General features: G+C 39.1%; 1 protein-coding gene across 4 annotated transcripts in view; it reads right to left on the bottom strand.

Annotated features, from left to right (window-relative positions):
* dlgap4a (discs, large (Drosophila) homolog-associated protein 4a) overlaps positions 1 to 22017 on the bottom strand; it is a 200222-nt gene extending 178205 nt beyond the window's left edge. For 2 of the 4 annotated variants that reach the window (XM_057822322.1, XM_057822339.1), the window contains exon 1: positions 21782 to 22017. The gene's annotated coding sequence lies outside the window, so the exon portion shown is untranslated. Of the gene's footprint in view, positions 1 to 21773 lie in introns of all 4 variants that reach the window. The other 2 variants (XM_057822329.1, XM_057822348.1) reach the window with 2 other exon arrangements.
* Positions 22018 to 23201: the final 1184 nt, after the last annotated feature.

Raw genomic sequence — 23201 nt, 5'->3', positions numbered from 1 at the left:
ATGGTTTTGGAAGCATTTACAGTTGTTTTAGAGTCACTTCCTATTCATTTTGTGACATTCCCGGGGCACTTCCTATTCAGCAACCCCAAATCAACAGGAACTGACCTACAAGTGCCCCAAAATCAACATGTATGCCTCAGAAACGCCCCCAAATCAACATGAAATAACCTGAAAAGCCCCAAAATTAACTCATTTGTCACTATTGACGGCCACAGACGTCCAATCCATTTGAAGTGGGAGGGATGGCAGCGAATGAGCACTGCCAGCCTACCGCTTTAAATGGATTGGACGTCTACTAGTGATAAACTCATTTCAATTCACAGCAGAAGGATGTTTTTCTGTTTATTGGTTGTATTGTAGAATATCAGAGAAAGATTTCCTGACTCAATAATCGATAATTGTTGTATTGAAATATCATGAGATAATAATAAAAATTGAGGGATTGACTCGCAAATCGAATTGTATTGTGAGTTGTCCACCCCTATCTTGTAGTTAGTGAAAAATGTGTTTTTTTTTTTCTTTTTTTTTTTTTCAGTGCTGTATATTTCTAAATACGTAGTGTTTTTTAATGGTTCATCTGATAACCACAACGACAACTTACATGTCCATTAAAGTTGCATGGAATAAGAGAAGCCACCATCCTCAAAAGACGATAACACACCATTTGGCACTCCACTTCAGGCCTCTCAACTCCAAATTTGAGAGGGCGACGATGAGACAATAGCTGAGCAGATGGAGCAGTAAGACACTTCTAACAGTGGTAGGGAGGAAGTGTACACACAAGTCTATGCACAAGGCTGAACTCAAGTTACACTGAGGCCTTGTTGCTATGGTAAAAGTGGAGGAACAACAGCTTGACATGATATATTTAATGTATTTGAAGTATTTTATATTTAAGTCAGGAGTCACATGCAGCAAACTCATCAACTGTAGATGTTAGTTCATGTTGGCAATTGCACAGTGATATATACCTGTATTGCACCATATAGAACAGGGGTCAGCAAACATTGACCCTCAAAAAGCCATTTTGACTGTCTCCCACTAAAAAAGAGAATACCAGCAGCCACAAAAGTCCTTTGAAATCTAACAATCAGTGAACAGCAATAGAGAACACAACATTTTAAAAATGGATCTACTGTATAATTTGCCATTTGAGGGCCAAATAGTCTAGGTTTCGTCAATTTTACAGGACTTTTTTATTTTATTATTAATATTTCTTATATATATATATATATATATATATATATATATATATATATATACTAGAACAGCACAATTATCTTGAAATTTAGAATTATGTTTGAAAAGTTTTTGTTTTTGTTCTAAATTAACTGTTTCAGAGACAGCGGTAATTAGAGTGGGCAGCTATTCAAAAGTTGGCACTTACAACCTTTTTAGTGACTATTTTTGGTCATAAAAAAGTAAAACTTTTAGCAGTTATTGTGATATTATTCAAAATGTATAAATATCATTCATCATTGGATTTTTAATATCATTTTATATAATTGTACTTACATTTATACATGAATGCAATGCTAATAAAAGTTAAATTATTGAAATTAAAATGAACAGAAACATGAATACACTCTGAAGTTCTTTTTTTTTTTCTCAAAACATTTAACTCTTCGCATGCCATTGACGGCAATAGACCTCCAATTCTTTTTAACAGGGAGGACTGGCTATCAACGCCCATCTGCCAGAGACCCCCTTAGGGGCGGTTGGACATCTAGCACTGTCAATGGCAGCCAACGAGTAAATTGAGTGAGAGTAAAAAAAGAAAAAAAAAGTCATAATCCTTGCAATATGGGTTAAATTCAAATCATAAACTCATTTAAATTCAGGTTGACTGGACACTACATGATTGGACGTCTAGTATGACCAATGGCACTGAAAGAGTATACTTCCAAAGTCACAACGTGCCGCAGCACAGGTTGCAGACCCCTGATACAAGATATAACAGAAATAGCCCAAAACATTCAAAACAGGTCCAGTAAAAAGAACGGCCTCCGTGTATTTTATATGTCATTTGGGTTTAGACCGGGTTTAGACCAGTGTTTTGAGAGCCACATCCGGCTCTGTAGCGCTGCCCTAGTGGCACCCTGGAGCATTTTAAAAATGTTTGGAAATGGACAAAGATGGTTGAGGTAAAGATATTTTTTGTTTTGATATGATTTCTTTAGAAGGACAAAAATGATACAAACGTTCTTAAAGTTTTCTAATGCTGTAAAAATGTGTGAAATAAATATTAAATTTCAATATTTTTTGTCAACGAAAACTTACGTCATAGCCTGCGACACACGTTTCTATCAGCAGGGCAGGATGCTATGGCGTTATATTGCTGCCTCTATTCTCAGCGAGCACTAATGAATTTGGAGCACACCTCCTGAACTCACTCAATTTTCTTGACTCCTGCGCTCGTCAGATTTTTTTTTCTCTTTGCGCTCAGTTGAGCACACGCTACTAACATGTGACGAAGCCAACCAATCAGAGAGCTAGCGGAAGTACACTGGTTGACTGTTTGCCTTCCAAACAGATCACTTGTTACATTCGCCCGGAAAAAGCAAGGGAGACGGACGACTTCCACGGAAGAAGCGTGACTTCATTGAAACAACGTACGACAGTATTTTTTAATCATAGTTATTATCATCACTAAAGTACATGAGACAATAATACATGAGACGTTCCATTTTGTTGTTTTTCGAAACCTCAAAATAAAAATGACATCAAAAATAGGATTTCTTTATTGCATATTTTAATGCAGTTAAGGAGGCATCATACAACAGTCACGTGGTGTGTTGGATGCACTATAGGGAAAATAAACATTAAAGGGCAACTGAAGAGCTTTTCAGATTTCACTCTTGAGTGTTTTACTCGGTTGAATTGTATTAAATGCATCATTCGCTGTCTCGAAAAGTCACATAAAAAAAAAAATAATAATAATAATTGACCGCGTAGTTTTTGAGTTATGGCCATAGCAACACCATAGCACCATAAAACGAGGGACGCGCCGCCCTGCCGACCGCTACCTGATGACGTAGCTTCCAGGGAGCGTCGCCACCACTCTGAACACGGAAATATAGCACCACGCTATCCTCGCCATATATTGCAAACATTTTCTGGGTTTTACTCGCGAGATTCGTCATGCCATCTCGATGTGAAACGATGATTTGCTCACAGGAAGACTCGAGACTCTATGAGTGGTCTAAAAAAACTTCTCCTGCAAAGGTTTGGACCGTTTTTGTGAGCATGCATACAGGTCCCCAATCGGCTCATTGTTTTCATCATTTCAGCGACGACAGCTTTGAAAACCTACAGCAATGCAACTTTGGTTTTACAAAGACGTAAGTAGACCCTCTGATTCTAAAATTTGATGCACTTCTGTTGATAAACGAGGGGGACTCCTACTGCCTGTTTATTGAAGCGCAACATTTTTTTTTGTTGCTGTTGCCCTGTCATAAGTAGATAGACCCCAATCACATGACGTCACAACTCCGCCCCCCTGACTGGAGCCGCCATATTGTCCGTCAGCTCGTCGTGTTTACACATTACCGCTACGCACATGCCTCCTATTGTGGCGTGTTTTTCTGCTCGTTAACATTAATAATCAAAATGGTGAAGGTGTGTGTGGCGGTTGGACTTGAAGTTCTACCGTATTCCGAGAGACCCGAAGAGGAGAGCGAGATGGACTGCTGCAATTCGAAGAGAAAACTGTGCACCAAACGATCACCACAGACTATGTAGTAGTCATTTTATACCTGGTAAGATGCATTTAATATATAATAAGAGGGTTTTGGGCTGACAATCACAATTAAGATCATTGCGAGGCTAATCGCCGACAACATACAGTTTCAAATTGAAGATGTTTATTTATTATTTTTTGAATAATATTTAGCTGGTACCAAGTGAAAGAAGCTGGCCTTGTCTACGCATCATCAATTAAACAGGGGTGTCCAAACTTTTTGCAAAGGGGGCCAATAAAAATGTGGGGGGCTACCTTGGCTGATTCACGTAGAACAATATATTTAAACAAATTTTAGCAAGCCCTTCTGTGTGTCACATTTGCTTTATTATTATTTTTTTTAATTCATAATTTCAACAATCTCGCCTTTGTGGCGTTCTCTTTCGACACTCGGGCTCTTGCGAAATACTGCTGCTGTGAAATTAAACTCGCTTCAAGTTGCTATAATTTCTTGCTGCGTATCTTCCCTGTAATGTTGTCGTACATGTCAGCGTGTCTTGTTTGGTAATATCGCGTCACATCGAACTCTTTGAAAACAGCGACTGTCTCTTTGCAAATGAGGCAGACACAGTTGTTGCGTGTTTTATTGAAGAAATAGTCCAATATCCACCTATCGTTGACGCGTCGACCATCGCAGTCAACTTTTTTTTTTTATTGATTGTCGCCATTTTAGAAAATTGGAAGTAAAGGGTCACACGGGGTAATGTTGCTTAGAGTGCTGCTCTTAAAGTTTTTCAAAGTTTCATGAGAATAGGCTGAGTTTCTGTGGACAAGATAGTTGTAGATATCAGGGTAGCAGATATCAGGCAGAGACGGCGAAGACAGCGGGTCGAAAAATATCGATTTAGGCATCAAATATGGATCTGGCGAATGGATCAACCGAAGCTTTTCCACATAATGCCTTTTATGCAACACATCCAATGAGTTTACAGCGTCTGAAAGCACCGGGGCTTCCATGAATTGCACTATAAATTGCACGATAAATTGAGACCATTGAGAATATGGACACATAATGGCGGACAATATGGCGGCACGACACAGCGATCACGTGATTGTGTGACGTTGGTGATTGGGGTCTATAGGTTTGCTGACAGGTCTACTCATGTGATTTTATTACTATATCAATAGGTATTATATAAATTCAAATTTCCCCAGCACCAAATAGGTCCTTGGCTCGTTGTTTTTTGGCCTGTCACAGGGTATATATAAAGCCTCAAAAATCAATAACATATCATTCATTCAGCCACATTTGGGCTAGCTTTACCATATTTAGATCGGTAGGAGCTGTCTCATTACTTAATATCCAGTTTTAGTTATGTGGAGAGCATGGAAAAATATACAACCATGTAATCGCATTTTCTCAAATAAAAAAATCACGACGCTGGACTTAAGCTTACCACTCACTCTCTCGTTCGTGAAGTGTTGAGCTGTCAATTGGCGTCATGACGACATCTGCTGTGTCAAGTAAATCGCCGTCATCTGACGCCTCAGGTTCAAACATGTAGGGATTAATTGTAGTTCATCTTTCCTGGGAGCCTTTGCCATCGGTAGCGTCACGAAAGAGCGATCCTGAATGGTTACCTTTGGTGGAAATATCACTGACATCATTGTTGCTGCTATGCTAGCTGTGGATAGTCTTCTCTGTTGCGTCGGGGAATCTACGTCACACTTCCGGGTTTGCGAAGGGACCATTAACAGAGTGCAAAAAACTAAAAAAACGCTAATTATCCTTGCAATTACGTATTGATAATTTAATGGTTGTTTTGACGAACTCGTCCAAAGTTTATATTCGTAAAATTACATCAAAATCCGGAAACGTCTTCAGTTGCCCTTTAAATCATGAAGGTTCATTATGTATTTTTAGCTGACTTAGTCATTTTGATGGTAGGCTAATCTAGCTAATACAGATACATGCAGGCTAATATAGCTAATACAGATACATACAGCATGTGTTGCCTTCATTTTTAGGTTTATTTAAGGCTTTTAATTTTTTGCGGCTCCAGACATTTTTTTTTTTTTTTTTTGGTTCAATATGGCTCTATTTTAAGTTGCCAACCCCTGGTTTAGACCTACAAAAAAAGGCTGAAAAAGACATTGCTTGAATGCAATAGTCTATGCAAACAAGACAGTTACCTTTCGTGACATGCATGCACTTCTTCAGGGGTAGACAATAAGGGAAATTAGGCTTTTAAAGGTCACTGGGCCACTATCAAAACCACTGGCCCAGGTCAATGTGTCAGCTATTGATCCCAATAATCACAAAAAATAACAATTTGCATGATTTTTTTTTTTTTTTTAGGTAGATTTAATGAAAAGTTCAGCAAAACGGTGCAAAAACATGAATCTAGTGCAAATAATCCTGTTCCAATTCCATAATCACGCCAGTATAGTCAATATTTTTCCTTGGGAGCACCAGTGGGAGGCGGGCCCGTGGGTGAACCCCATGCTTGGTCGAAGCTTTCCTGTCTTCCCCTTGCCGCCCTCGGGAAGTCTCCCCTGGTGCTTGGCAGGGTGCTGGGGATTTCAGAAACATGTCGTCTTATAGTATAACGTTAGGTGGGTACTGAGCAGGGGTCGCGTTAACCGGATATTTTCTGTCGTTGACCGGTTTTTTAAAACGGTGACGGAAAAAACTGAAGTCCGTCCGTCATTTTGACAGGTTGCAATTCACACCCCAGACCACAGGGTGGCGAGTTAGCATATTAATTAGCTATTGTCTCTCTTAATGCATGACGTCGTTGGCTCTTCTGTCAGAATATTGTAGCGTCACCGGGGTCTGGCGGCGGCACCTTGATTGACACATCAACGCGAGGTTCTTATTGGTGCACCCGGTGTGCCAGCGCGTCATCCAATTGATGGACAAGATTGCCGCCTGTGTATAGACCCCAATCACATGACGTCACAACTCCGCCCCCCTGACGGGAGCTGCCATATTGTGTGTCAGCTCGTCATGTTTACACATTACCGCTACGTACATGCCTCCTATTACGGCGTGTTTTTCTGCTCGTTAATATTAATAATCAAAATGGTGAAGGCGTGTGTGGCGGTTGGTTGCTGTAACAGAGACGGAGAGACTTGAAGTTCTACCGTATTCTGAGAGACCCGAAGAGGAGAGCGAGATGGACTGCTGTAATTCGACAAGAAATCTGGGTACCAAACGATCACCACAGACTATGTAGTAGTCATTTTATATCTGGTAAGATGCATTTAATATATATTTAGAAGATTTTGGGCTGACAACCACAATTAAGATCATTGTGTGACGTTGGTGATTGGGGTCTATATCGTTGCCTCTTTTTCTTTGGGGGCGGAGTTGTTGGCGGTAAGCAGAGTAAAAAGGGAGAAAAATACCACGACTTCCGTGTCTAATTTATTTGCCGCTAAGCAAGCGTTACAATATTCATTAAAAATGAATGAAAACTAAATACTATTGAATATGTCATCATTATCATTTTAAAAATTTAAGTGACGGGTAAAAATAGACTATGACCGGATTTTTATGACCCTGTCAGTCAAAATGACAGCCAACGAAAATGTCTAGTGCAACCTCTGGTACTGAGATACTGACAATCAATCGGCAGCAGTAATCAGATGGCACACGTTCTTGCAGGAGCCAGCTAGCAAACAAGGTGTGTTTACACCCCACGGAGAGCAACGGCTACAGCATAGACTGTATGGTCGTCTTTTATCAGGATAGCGTAACGTTGTCAAAACACGGAACCACTGGGAATTACTGTGAAATACGAATTTTTTATTCATTTATTTTAATCAACACATTATTTTTACTGGCCCCGCCAGGCCAGTGGTTGGAGCTTTCTGGTGGTCATGACGGTTTTAAAAGCATGCCCGGACCACCAGGCCATTTATATTGTCGACCCCTGCTTCTGCATCTCACGATGCGATTAATTTTCCCAGCATGGGTGTCACGCAGTGTATGAGGAGGCCTTGTAATGTTCTAATGTTCTCAGACACACAAATTTGCAACACTCCCGTAGAAAAACACATTTTCCGTCATGAGAAGCACTATGCAATCGCATTATTGTCTTTCTTTGTGAAAAGGGTCTGAATTTTGGTATATTCTTGACTTATGTGGAAAAAAAATTCCAGTTAAAAAATTAGAACACTCATGCAAACCACATCATACTGGACAATACTCTAGGGCAGTGATTATCAAAGTTCCGTTAGTTGTACTTGACAGAATCACTGAATTAAAGCTTAGAAGTGTGTAGCTTCTTTTGTCCCTTAGGCTGAAATTCTGCATTACAACAACAGAGCCGTCACTTTAATATGATGTAGGCACGTCAACAGCTGTGTGAATCCAGAACTTTTCTATTCTGTTAAGTTCACCTATCGTGTGATCAAATTGCATTAAGATGTCGCTTTCTTTTCAGAAAACCTTTTTCTCAAAAGTGCTTCAGAATTAATTTATATCTGATGTTAATATTAAATTGTGAAGTTATCTTAGCTTGGATATAATAAATGTGACACCAGGAGTTTCAAAGGCTGAAGGGTTGAAAATGAAAATTCTTCACATTGTTATCTGCAAAAACTCTCCATATTAAAGAAACTTATTATAGAATAATAAAAATAGCAATAATAAATCAGTCTAGCAGTCTTCAATACGGAGAATACAGAAAGCATGCAAACACAGATTATCCTATACAGTGGATCACCATGTTTTGTTAGCAGCAGTGTCAGTGCATTATGTGCATTGTGTTTGTGTAAACTTTAATAACACACCGATGCTAATGTGCACATCAAGTATTGTGTCCCCAGTGGAGAATGTGTGTGTGGTTTTTTGTTGTTGTTTTTTTTGCCAGACAATAACTCTAAAATTGCTTTAACTATTTCACTTTATCAGCAGATACATGCTCATTTCTCCTCCATAAAGAAATGTAAATACACACATTCATACTCACATATAGCCATACACTGAATATAATGCAGACAGTGGCTTTAAATCATAATCAATTTACTTGAGCAGACATTGCTCTTCCTACCTACTGGAATGTGGTGGAAGAAACCAAACACATTTCTACTTTAGGGCTTAATAGATGCAAACAATGTTTCAGACAATGTAGATTATTTATGCCAGTCACTATTCACACAATCAATATGACCCTTTGCACTTGAAGGAGCATTATGTAAGATTTGCACTTCAATTATTCATTAAATGGTCCTAATATGTGAAGATACAGTATTAAAGAAACATGTCTTCTGGAAATACTTCTAACATGGTTCTCAATTGTTGAACCGAGATTTTCCCATTTTAAAAGTTGATTGTCATCCCCGAAAAGTCGCTATTGTTTTGATTCTGTGTTTACAACAGATGTCCCACCTTCAGCTATCAGCCAATTACGAGATCATTTCTTTGTACTTATCCAAGTTGCCACAACTGCATAGCTCTGTAGGCTACAACTTTCACCATCAGAATTAATGATATCATCTACCAAAAAAGCAAAAAAAAATGAAACTCATTCTGAATGTCAAATAAGTCATGAAAAACTCAAGAAAGAAAACAAAGATATGTATTGGTGATGCCTTACATCAGTGGAGACAGCGGCTCTTTTGACTATAGACCCTACCCACGTGACGTCACAACTCCTTCCTCCTGACTGGTGCCGCCCAATTGTCCGTCAACACATCATGTTTACCTGTTACGGCTACGTACATTCCTCCTATTTACGACGTGTTTTTCTGCTCGTTAACATTAATAATCAAAATGGTGAAGGCGTGTGTGGCGGTCGGTTGCAATAACAGAGAAGATAGACGGAGAAGACGGAGAGACTTGAAGTTCTACCGGATTCCGAGAGACCCGGAGAGAAGAGAGCGAGATGGGCTGCTGCAATTCGACGAGAAAACTGGGCTCCAAACGATTACCACAGATTATGTAGTAGTCATTTTATATCTGGTAAGATGCATTTAATATATATTTAGAGGGTTTGGGGCTGACAACCACAGTTAAGATCATTGCTAGGCTAATCGCCGACAACATACACGTATGTATGTAGTGAGAGTGCTATCGCTAAACCATATAAACATTAAAAGCCCTAACTCCATTGACAAACGACATGAAATACATTAGACTTGACAGTGGATGTTAGCAATAACAAAAGATTTTGAATTGAAAATTTCGTAACTCACCTTTCCAAGCACAAGATAGATTCCTGCCGAATTTTTGTGGACGAGGACCTGTTTCACCCAACCAGCAATGAAGTATTTATAAGCCTCCAAGCTCTTAAAGTTTTTCAAACTTTCGTGAGAATAGGCTGATTTTGTGTGGACAAGATAGTTGTACATATCAGGGTAGCTAGCAGATGTCAGGCAAATACGGCGGAGACAGCGGGTCGAAAAACATCGATTTAGGCATCAAATATGGATCTGGCGAATGGATAAACTGAAGCTTTTCCACATAACGCCTTTTATGCAACGCATCAAGTGAGTTTACGGCATCCGAAAGCACCGGGTCTTCCATGAAACGCATTATAAATTGCTCGATCAATTGAGACCATTGATAATACAGACACAAAATGACAGACAAGGGGGCGGAACCATACAGCGAGCACGTGATTTTGTGACGTCGGTGGGTAGGGTCTATTGTTACCCGCTTTGAGAAGAATTTTGACTTTTTTTTTAACCGCAAATGAATCATGTCACAGCTACACACTCGTGAGTTGAGGTGTGCCAAGACCCTCCCTCGCATCATGCACAGAGGTGATGTACTTGAGTTTTCCATAATACTTTCATGTATGACACAGTTGACATGATAGTGCTACGTTCATGGATTAAAGAGAAAAAATTCCTTTGACTGAAACGGCTGCTTTTTTTTTTTTCTTTTTAAAACATTGCTGGGACTGAACATTGTATGGGGTAACATTGCTGTGATGGTTTCCAATAGTTAGACATTCGTAATGAAGTTTTAAGAGTAAATGTATTTAAATAACAATACAATACTTCAATAATTTATGCAGTTTTTGTGAACCAATTAAAATGCGTAGCCCTAAAAGAATTTATAGATAAGGCCACAATCTAGTCTTTTTGTTATCTCACAAACAATCTGCATGTAGGCCTACACACTTAATTCTTATCATAAATCACTTCACCTTGCTGGTTTATTCAAATTTGTATTTATTTGTTTCAATAATGACCAAAATAATAGTAATAAGACACCAGCAACGCCAACTTCCATTTCCTGATATTATTTTCCCTCATTTCCTCACATCTAAATGCAAAACCTCAATTGTAAATCCTTTAGAACATAGCTTAAGAACATAGGAGGTACATTTAAAATAAAAACAATGTATTCATTTACTTAAAAAAAAAGGTAGTCGTAAATAAGTAACATAAAATAAGTCCAAATGACTCTTACATTAAGCACAGTGAAATGGAATGTATTTTGAAGATAACGCAAATATTGACCTATATAAATTTTCAGGAAATAAATAAGTAGCCTAACATAAGTGAACAAAAATAATCCCAAATGTCCACATTAAAACGGAAGATTTTCTGAACCTCCCCATCAGATTAATTACAATGAAATAAGCCTCTTGGACTCCTTGCTCTTAAAGACCTGATTAATTTTCCATTGCAATGTCCTTTTTTGTCGTATAAATTCAACAAGTTGTTCGATACCTCTCGTTTGTTCTTTCTTCTTTTTTTGTCGTCCATGAAAACACATGTGCATTTGAACCATTCAGAGCTAACTATCCAAGCTGACCACATTTCACTCTGACAGCCAATTCAGGGGTGTTTTGCCGTGTGCATGCGCAAATCGGCGCAACTCGGCAGATACACTGAGGCGGAGCTAATTGACACAACTCTATGCAGGCATGAAAATCTCTCACCTTTCGGCGAAATTCGCCGTTTTGAAGTCAAAAAGGGCGACCTACGTGAATTGCGTAGATCCGAGGAGAAATTCTTTTTGGGAGGAGGGGGGGGGGGGGTTTGGGAGGTTTTATGTAATTATTATTATCATCATGTGATTACCTTAGTACATAAACTGAGCACTTAAGAACACAGTCAGCAAATCCTTCTAGATGCTTCGCTGACGAGAACCAATCATCGGCCCAAGCTGCGTTCCATTATTCCAAACGCGCGCACTCCTTACTGTAAATGGAGTGCTCGGAGAGCCTTTGGTTGCATTGCAAAGCTGCGAAAACAAAAAGCAGGCCTTATCCACACCGGGGCAGACCAGAGCGCAGCATACACACTTGCCTGTATTTGCCAGCAGATTGAATTGAATTGTGAGTAATGGTTTCAATCGTTTTCACATTTTGCGATATAAAAAAGTTACTGCCATTCGTTGCAGCTTGCGTTGAACACTGCCAGAGTTAGCCAAATCTCCCATGAAAAAAAATAGCTCTCGTTAAATTGGCGTCAAGCTTGTGTATTTAGCGGTAATATAACCGGAGAAACACACTGTTGTGTCAAATTAAGCGGCATGCTCTCGGATGGAGGGGGCGCCTCACATCGCTCCCGTCGTCCGCCGGAGACGCGTTATTTTCGGCTTGGATTTGAGCTGACGGCCGGTGTCGGCACAACACCGGCCCGACGAGTGGTGGGAATGAGTCTTGCTTCTTAAAGCTTTTCAGAAATACAGGGATCCCTCGTTTTTCGCGGTTAATGGGGACCAGAACCCGCCACAATAAGTGAAAACCGCGAAGTAGCGCGCGCCCCCCCCCATTTTTTTGTGCGTGTTCAATGCATTTATTCAGATTTTACATTGGAGAAAAGATATATATATAAGACATGTTTTTTTCACTTTTTTCACCAAAGTATCATTTATAAATGGTTTTCAAGCACTTCAAAATGTAAGAATTATGATAAGTTTTAAACATGTTACTGCCCCACCGAATTATTTTTAAACAAGAATAAAGTAGTAAGAAAATGCTTGGCTTCATTAAATGCTTCATAGTGAGTCTACTCAAACCCTCTCAGGCTTTGGTAAACGGTGATTGACACATGTGCAAAGTTTTTCTTTTTATATATATTTTTTTGTTTGAAGCAACTTATTTGATTGAATAATAAAGACACAAATGTCCTAGCCAAAATGTGGCCCAAACGCAAAACAACATTACTTCAATGGAAAAATTTGTTTCAATCAAGAAAAATAGTTTTCAAATGCTTTTTTTGTCTCAAATTTATTTTTGCAATCAAAAACAATTTTTTTTATTGAAGTGACTTTCTGGGGATTAAAAGTATGTACTGTATTTTGATTTACGCAACTTTGTTTTTGATAGAAGTAACTTTGTTTTTTGATTGAATAATAAAAACACAAATCTACCTCCATCGTTATTGAGAGAGAAAGAAATTAAGAAAGCTTTAAAACTAAAAGCCACCGGGGAGTCTGTTTTTTTGTTTTTTTAAATATTTATAATTCATTCCATAGACATGCGTCGTAGTGAAGGGAGATTGAGGGTTAACCCCTGACCCATTTTCATGTCTGTCTATGGAATAGTCTAAATAAATAGTGGGAAATTGGTCATGCTACATAAGCACTTTATTAGATTTGTTGCTAACATTTGTGCATGTATATCTTTCTTCTTGGAGATGTGTGTGGCAAACAGGCTGGTAGTTTTTTTGTTTTTTTTTAACATGGAGCTTTGCCAGTTGTCATCATATTTTTCGGGATCGAAGCACCATGCTGGATCGTTCCGGCCCCGAATCTTTTACGCGGTACGGTGTACCGGACCACTCCTGCCCACTTTCACCCCTGGTGCACACACACCAAAATCCATAGGGCTTCACAGAAACTAAGTGAGGATTGATAACATAAAGGCTGCCGACGCATCTAGGTCACCAGTGATTATCATCAGCTCATTTAACTGGGGTACCTCCTTAGATTATCTGTAGCCACACTGGCCAAACACAGTATTACATACCTGTCAAGTTGTACGGTTTTGGCCTAATTTGTACAAGTGAGCACTGATTTTTAAATGTGTACGCTGAACGTTTAAAATCTGTACGTTTTTCGTGCATTACATTTTTTTTCTCCGTTCGGATTTTTTCAGTGTTTCAGCAACGAGACAATGCATCGAAAAGGTGGGCATTACTATGCGTTACTACAGTGTATTACAAAAGTGACTACAGCTCTCACATTTCTGCAGATTCTTTTCATGGGACAACACTGACAAAATGACACTTTGACACAATGAAAAGTAGTCTGTGTGCAGCTTATATAATAGAGTTAATTTATTTTCCCCTCAAAATAACTCAAAATATAGCCATTAATATCCAAACCCCTGCCAACAAACGTGAGTACACCGCATAGAAACTACGTACTAGTGGTGCACGATATCCATTTTTTTAACCCAATACCGATATCGATAACTTCCTGCTCCTCAAAGCCGATACCGATATCGATAGCCGATAATAAATATATAATTTTTTAAATGTATAACCTGAGTATTTGAACACCTGGGAGTTTAAAAAAAGAAAAAGAAACTAGTGGTGGATTCAACATAGATTTACCTTTGATCTCACCAGATTTTTCATAACATGAGCTAAACAGTGCGTTTCACTTCTGCACTGCCCGAAAGCCAGCTAAGAATTAATGCACTTCCATAAACCACAAGGCTTGATCTTTTCTTGCTTTTATGGGAAGACACTCGTCTTAATATTGTGAAAGTACAACAGAAAAATATACATATTCAATAGAGGTGTGCATCGGCACTGCCCTCACGATTCGATTCGATTACGATTCGGAGGGCCACGATTCGATTCGATCCGATTTGATTCGATTCAGAGGGTCACGATTCGATTCGGTTCGATTCGGCAATGCATCGCGATGCATTAAAGCCTGGGATGCATTACAATTCTAAAGCAAAGCATATTTTTCGTGAATCATGAGGCAACACAAGCGGTCAGACATTAAACAAATTTCTATTGGCTCTTGTGTCACTCCTGATTGAAGTCAGATGAAAATAGTATACTTTCAGATATATATATATATATATATATATATATATAGAGAGAGAGAGAGAGAGAGAGAGAGAGAGAGAGAGAGAGAGAGAGAGAGAGAGAGAGAGAGAGAGAGAGAGATATGTACGTATATATATATATATATATATTTATAAAAAACAGATCACAGCATTTAATTAGTGCTTTCTCTTTTTTTTACACACAGTAGCAGCCTTTCACACAGTGCAACATCTGAACTCCTGTGCAAAATCAGTAATAACAGTCACTGTATTTCAGTCACAACGACCCATCAATAAAAATATTCAAGTAAATATAAAAAAAAACGACAAAGAAAATATTGTAGTGCCGCAGCATCTTTATCACAATAACAATCCAGGGAATTGATTGATATTTGAATGTAAAGTAGCTCCCTCTACAGTTGAGCCTAGATCTTGAGCCCGAACCTGAACCCGACCCGACTGAATTTCGGGCCGGGTCGGGCCCAAAATGTCAATTTACGTTCGGGTCGGGTCGGATCGGGCCGGACTTCACTCCTGCTAACGTTTTTTTAAAATAAATATATATTTGTATACTAAAAGAATGTATTGATGTTAAACTAAGGAATACTTGTTATAAAATAAATAAATTGGATGAAACAGAGAGAAGGCGCTTTTGTAATCACAAACATGAGCCAGTGCGTTGTTTGCGTACATGAACGCCGTGGCCCCGCCCTCCTTTTAATCTTCCCCACCCGCTCTTGGTGCTCTCCGCGAGTCTGCAACGCTGCATCCTGCTATTTCCTTTTTGAATTTCAATATAGAGCAGCAAGAGGTGAAAAGCAAACTAAAGACGGTGGGATTGAAAAGGCAAGAATCCACGAGTGGTGTGTGGAAAGGATTTAAATTTATAGTGGAAGATGTTACAGAAAACTGTCGGCCTTGCCGAATGCAACAAATGTGGCGCTTTGCTCTCGTACGAGAGCAGAAAGACTGGCACATTGACGCTGAGCAGGCATTTTAAAATCTGTACTGGCCTAAAACATATTAGTCAAACATCGTTATTATCATTTGTTTCAAGGACTGCACCTCTTCGTGCTAAGCAGGACATCGTGGAGTTCGTGGTGTTCCTTAAAACGTCTTTATTTTGTTTCAGTGCTCCTTAAGGCAGGTTTTTCTTTTGTGTGTTCTGATGCGAGTCATTAAAATAAAGAATGTTATTTAAAAGTATTTTAGTTTATTTTTGAATATGCTGCTGTTCCTCTCCTTGTCAGAGAGGCGCATATAGTGAGCACAATATCCCACACAGAAATATATTTAACAAACCTTTCCAGCGTTATTTCGTTGTGTAAATGCATTTATAATTATAATAAAAATATGTAGACATTTAAACATCAAGAAAACTTGCGTTTTTTTCTGCCAACTCGAAGAAATTGAAATAAATGTCTATTGCATTTTGCCGAGGAATGACGCATGAACTATCCACCTGATAGAACAGACACACAAATATAAACGATAATGTTTATTGAATATGCATCTTACAGTCTTGTTTATCTGGGAGAATTTGTTACAAAAGACAGGTTTTAATTTATCATTATGCACATAGGCATCGTCCCAGTTGTGATCACACAAAACGCAACCACGCATTGCATCCCCGCATTTGCTCCTCCTGCTGAGTCCTCACAAATAAAACGGGCTCGTTACCTACAAATGAAACGTACATTTTTTTGGGGGGGGGGGGGGGGTTCGGGCTCGAGCCTACAAATAAAAAGTAAAATTTCGGGCTCTCGGCCTTTAATACACGGGGCCGGGCCGGGTCGGGTCGGGCTGGATTTTTTAGGCCCGAACTAAGCTCTAATCGAGAGAGCAGAGAGATAGGACATAACATAACAATGGCTGAAGCGGAGAAAGTGGGAGCGAGAAAGATTTTTGATGCACCTAACACATTAAAAGCAGACATCTGGAGACATTTTGGCTTCTACGAGGTTGGTGGGAAACTTGACCAGAGTTATGCGGTGTGTAAAAACATTAGACATGAGAATAATAATACAAATGGGGAAACCAAATCCATTGAATCACCGGAATTGCGCAGGGAAGATTTTTGAAAGTACTTATATATTTTAAAATGTGCTGAATCGATTCGGCTTGTTGCCCGCATCGAATCGAATCGTCCATGCCCCGCATCGGGATGCATCGCCGCATCGGTTATTGTTGACACCCTTACATATTCAATACTCAATATACAACAAACTGCACAATACACTTATATACACAACTATTATATGTAAAGCATAGCACACTAGCTTGAGCTACTAAAGCATAGGCTGGCTTCTATAACACAACAACTTATGAAGTTCTGTACATATGACCCTTCACCACAGAAGTAAACATACAGCATATTGCACATCCATAAGTTACAGTAAACATTAAATACTTATAAATATTTCCGAGGCGGAAACGTAACAGAAAGCATTCACGATTGTCAATGCTACCGCTAGACACCGCAATGTGTAAGTGAATGAACCAAACTACTTTAACAAAAAATAGATGCAGCAAATTATTCAGACCAGCAGGTGGCAGCAATGCCCCGCAAATGGTCAACTGATTTCCCATACTAGTGTAAACTGTAAAGCCAGCACAGTACATATTATCGGTCCTATTAATAATGTTATTGGATTTATCGGGATGACGTCATAATTCCTATTATCGGACCGATAATTATCGGACCAATAATTATCGTGCACCAGTACTACGTACATCCCTAAATGTCCCAAATTGAGTACTGCTTGTCATTTTCCCTCCCAAATGTCATGTTACCCGTTACAGGAGTGATGTCAGCATTGCTGCAGAGATTGAAGAGGTGGGGGGTCAGCCTGTTAGTGCTCAGACCATACACCGCACTCTACATCAAATTGGTGTGCATGGCTCTCACCCCAGGAGGAAGCCTCTTCTGAAGACAGTACACAAGAAAGCCCGCAAACAGTTTGCTGATGACATGTCAACAAAGCACATGGATTACTGTAACCATGTCCTATGGTCTGATGAGACGGGCGGGCTTTCTTGTGCTAGACGATGGCTGAACTCCTGAACCTTTTTTCCCTGTCGAAGAAAACCAAATCACTGGCATAGGAATACTTCGGTTAAAGAAAAGTTACAGATGGCCGCGGCTTAGAGGAGGAGCGTCAACAGACATTTAAAACATGTTTGTGGAAGGGTGGCTGCTGAGGAGGCAACTCCTCCAATATGATTTCGTATTTATAAAAAGTTAAATGTTCGTAAACACTAGAGCTGAAACGAATACTCAAGCAACTAGAGTAACTCGAGTTTAAAAATTGATCCATGTAATTCTATTCGCCACGAGGAATCGTTTAATTTTGCCAGCTCTAAGCATCACGTTTTGCCCAGACTACTTTTAATGTGGGACAACGCGCTGTCACGTGTGTAGAGGAAGAAGCAATAATAACTGACTGCACCCGGCAGCCGCTACAAGCTATGCCGACATTGCTCAAAACTACGCTCGCAAGATGCTACGGTTGTAGCAGGTAGCGTCTGATGCATCTCATAGAGATCACATGCATTTAGAACTATATGCGAAATGACAGACTCGGCGCCGTTTGTAAACAGCCGCCATCTTAAAGCAGTAGACTTCTCAGCGCTAATAAATAAGATTCATAAATAATATCAATCATAGACTTGAAAAATCTATCGACCTGACACTTTGTCATTCTTTGCGTAACGCCTTATCAGAGGGGGCCGAGCTTCATTTAGTAATAGCCAAAGACGGCACACGCTCATGTCGGATTTAAGCTTGGATTTACTTACGATTGGATTTATCTACCAAAGCTGTACCGCATACAAACAGTAAGGATTGTCTCAGGAGTGATTTGTTCGGCGATTCAAGGTAAATGTTATACTTTTCATATCATGCATGCGTGATTGAACCATTTATTCGCAGGAATTTCGCCAGAAAAGCTCCTTTTACGCCAGGCGGCCGCTAGCCTAATTCGTTTACATAGTAGCATGGTACTTTGTCAATATACTTAAAATAAATGCTAACTGTACGGTTTCTTTGCTTTTAACAAAGAATCGAGACTGTTTTACGTCCATATCTATGAAGAATTCGGGGATTTAAGGATTTATTCACAAGAATTTTCGCCAGAAAAGCTCCTTTTACGCCAGGTGGCCACTAGCCTCATTCGCTAACATAGTAGCATGGCACTTCGTCAATATACGTAAAATAACCGCTAACTCTACGGATTCTTTGCTTTTAGCCAAGAATCAAGACTGTTTTACGTCCATATCTATGAAGAATTCGGGGATTTAAGCATTTATTCACAATAATTTCCGCCAGAAAAGCTCTGTTTACGCCAGGCGGCCACTAGCCTCATCCGCTAACAGTATATAGTATATAATGATAATAAAGGGATATTTTATTCTATAACAAGTTGTGATTGTATATACAATTTATTAATCATCTATTTACATATTATTTATGATTGATTCTGCAGGTTTTCCTCAATTATTAAGTTTCTGATGTTAAATTGAGGGATTTATTAGCTGTTGAAAACTTGCAGTAAATTAAAAAAAAAAAAAAAGTTGCTATTTTGGTCAAAATGTATATGATATGTTAAATATTGCTATTGGTCCTGAAGATATAGGTGATTATCTCTGCATTTGGTGATTTTTGTGCATCTAGTGTTAATTCTGAGATTTTAAGTTGCGTTATACTTAAATAGAAAATAATTAATGGGGATTTTATAAGGGAACGACTTTGAATTTTTTGATGCCGCTGCTCATGGAGACTCATACAGTATATGGCTAAGGTAGGTGCAGGTTTTGGTTTTAGGTGGGTAGCAGCTTTGGTTTTGTAAATATTTGAGTTTTGGAAAATAGGCCCCCTACAAATCGGCCCCATTCCCGTGTCTTGTCAGTAGGTTATGAAGTCTATGAATTAACGTTACTGTCCCTTGCTCACATAACGTTAGCCCTGCGGAGGGCTAGGTTTCTATTAATTATGACTACTGTTGGCGTGTGGCTAAATTGTCTTACATAGAGGCTTTATTTAATCTGTAAAAACAGCGCTGTAGAGTGATGAGGGTGTAAAATAAAAATGTATAAAAGCTAACTGTCAATTTTAGCTTAGTAGTCATTGCTGGATAAAATGTGCTCCAATACAGCAGGTACAATACATTTATTTTGAACATTGCAAAAACTCAAAATCCTATCAGGACTTACAGTACAGTTTAGACTAACTTAAAACTTAACTAGAACTTAAAAATAGCTTGACATAAATGAAAATTCAATTGAAATCGTGGGGAAAACACTAACATTTTAATGATGTGTGTTACCAAGCATAATGACATTTTTAGGTAAGAAGTATATATTTTTTTATAAGATTTAGAAGTTTTTTGAGTGAAAGCAGTAAATTAGTCTATTTTTTTCTTAGTCACATCTGAGATGCAATTGTTGGCTGTTTTCAACAATGTACAATGAAAATAAAGACATTGATTGACTAAAATGGCTCAATATTAGATGAAATGTCACGTTTTCTCAAGTATATTTATAATTGTTCTTTACCTTACAAAAAATATGTTTGATTATTATATGAATTTTCAGCCGAATACTCGATTACTAAAATATTCGACAGCTGCAGCCCTAGTAAACCCTGTCATGAACGGTTCCCACCAGCTACGAGAGTTAACTCCAGCGTGTTAGTGTGTCTAGCGATGGTAAAACTATGTGTTTTTTACTCTGGCAACTGTCTGTGTTGAGAAAGAGAGTGTGTGTATAATGTAAGCATGATACGAGTCATACAAACGTGCTTTTCATGGAAAAAAAAAAAACAATTATTTTATTTTGATGGTCATAATGTTGAGCTGTGGCTGTGAGTTTAGGCTCACCCTTGGACTTCATTTATTTTAATTTTATTCATCATTCATTCATTGCATTTTCCATGCCGCTTTTCCTCACAAGGGTCGCAGAGGTTTTAATTTTATTTAGATTTTTTTAAATATATATATATTTAACTAAACATTATACTTATGTTCCAATTTGCTAATATGTTTTGAAAAATAAAAATTCTGTTCAATGGAAAAAGTTTTGTTTTTGTTTTTAAGCGGATAACACATTTTACAGCTGCATTTGCAATAACGTGATATCTATGCGTAAGGTTATCATACCGCCAGAATATCATTCCGGCACATGCGTCTACGCACCTTTGTTTGTGTACTAACTGATAAATTGCGTCACAGGGAGCGCAGCTTCCTTAACTGGTATTATGTGGTATTCAGGAACATCATACGATTGGGCTTAAGAATCAACTATTCTATCCTGTTATTTATCTAAAGAACACAGCATCTTGAACACGTCTAAATGTTCTAAGATCATTCAAGGTGTTACCTGTCAAAGCCAGCAAAGCTTCAGCTGTCAGACTGCCAATCTTTCAGTGTGTCTCGGAAGCTGACGTACCTCTACAGATTTGCGGTCCCATCAAGCCAATGAATTATTAATCAATCTTCCACTAACAAATGGGCTTTTAATTGTCCTAACTGCTGTTTGACAACAACCGAAACACAGGCCCTGATCCAAACAGGCTATCGATCAGCCCACTGCAGCCTCGTCAACAACAGCAGAGGTGATAACTCCACATGAACACAGGGAAGATTTTTTATTTTTTTTTACCAGCATTCCTAGTGATTAAACTTTGAACACACAAGAGCAGAATGAGGAAACACATGATCGTTCATCATCTAGTCATTGAAAATTCATGATCAAGTTGAACACTCAATGGGACTTGCATGATTTTGCTGTTTCAAAACTTGCCTTGCATGTCAACGTCTTGCCATGCAGACATTTGCCTCTATCAAGTGCCTGGGCTGTGGCAATGAGAAGCATATCTGTACTCCACAGGCATCCTGAGCTGAACCTCACTCCGCAGGGTGATGCAAACAGGCTGTCGGCGTGACACGTACAAGTCACATTTCTGTACCTTGCACGGTCATACTCGGGGACGGTAACATAATCCAAATGGGGGGGGTCGCCAAGGCTGGGCGATGCAACAATGCAGTCTGATCGAGCAAAGGGGGTTTGTTTTAAGAGACAGAAAGCCGCAACGCCCGGCGTGAGAACAGCAAGCTTACCTTCTCACCTTTTATTGCGATGAGCTGCAGATGTTGCCGCTTGTCACACGCCAATAGATATCCTCCTCTTTCATGTGGATCGAATGGTTCTGGTAAACAAGACGCTCCTTAATGAAAAACGCAAGTGTCACCCTACTGAGCCGTCCTCCGCCGGCTCACCAGAGGATGCTGCTCCATGGCGGCACGAGGAGCTCTGCTGGGAGGCTACCGCTGATTCCGCAGCAGCCTTTTACTCATACAAGACGTGGGATGAGTGCGGAGGGGTGGGGGTGGAGGCGTCCGAGCGAGAGCCCACGACCGAGCACTCAGCCTCCGAAATGAACTCAACGGAGCCGTAATGACAGTCACCACGCGTGCGTGTGTTATCAGCTAGTCAATTAGCCAGAGCTCATCTTGAATGATTCACCCACAGTAAGAAAGTGCCAATATGAGCTATTTAGAAGCACTTTAAACATCAGCAGGAGTAAAAGCTACCAAATTTTAGTGTTCTCACCCTTTAGTAATGTTTGGACGAGATTCTCTAGTCATTTTTGGCAGTTTGAAGTGTTTAGTGCTGTCTTTATAAAATGTTCGCATATTTCAAAATGGGGGACTGCAAAAACAAATGCTAAAACAATTTTTATTAGAGTGCCGTTTGTGTCCCAGGTATAAATAAAGCTGGATTTTCACTAAAGTTCGACAAATAGTCATTCAACTAATATTTTTGCGGACAGTAATCCCTCATTTTCCGCGGTTAATGGCAGTGGCGTCGTTAGGCGTATTTTAGGGGGGCTTCAGCACCCCTATAATGTTATTAAGTCCCCCCTAAATGATTTGGTGTTGTTTTATTTAAAATATATATGGCGGAAAACACTCGGGTGACTTGAAGTTTTGCTCTGAGACCCCCAATTTGGCCAAAATTCAAAATTGTCCGATATGCATGTGTGATACATCATTAGAAAGCCTAAAATCTCAATTTTCTGGGGGAAGAAAGTTTTTGAACAGGAAGGCTTGTAAAAAAAAAAAAAAAAAAAAAAACAGCAAAACCTTATCTGGAGGTGAGATCCCGCGAGAACAGAATTACAGACGCCATGACTTTAACGAGATATTATCGCGTTCTTATCTTGTTTCGATCCAAAAATTCCATGTAGCATATACCACCGAGTGTCAAGACACAGTTGTGAATGGTTACAGCTGGATTTTTTCTGGATTTTATGGGTGAAACATGGTAATTTAACAAGAGTCGCGATGCATAAATCGGAGACATCAAGGAGTGGTTGAGATTTTCTTTTTCATATATTTACCCTTTCAAACATTTTGTTTTTTTCAAATTTTCTTTGGATCAATTATTTATCATCTAACATATCGGAGAAAATGCGACAGTAACAAACAAACAAACAAAAAAATACAATTAAGCGATAGTTATGAGGTAGATATCCGTGACTTTTT

Source organism: Corythoichthys intestinalis, chromosome 2 (assembly GCF_030265065.1).
Source record: "Corythoichthys intestinalis isolate RoL2023-P3 chromosome 2, ASM3026506v1, whole genome shotgun sequence".
Lineage (NCBI taxonomy): Eukaryota > Metazoa > Chordata > Actinopteri > Syngnathiformes > Syngnathidae > Corythoichthys > Corythoichthys intestinalis.
This window is presented reverse-complemented; position numbering and strand designations above follow the sequence as displayed.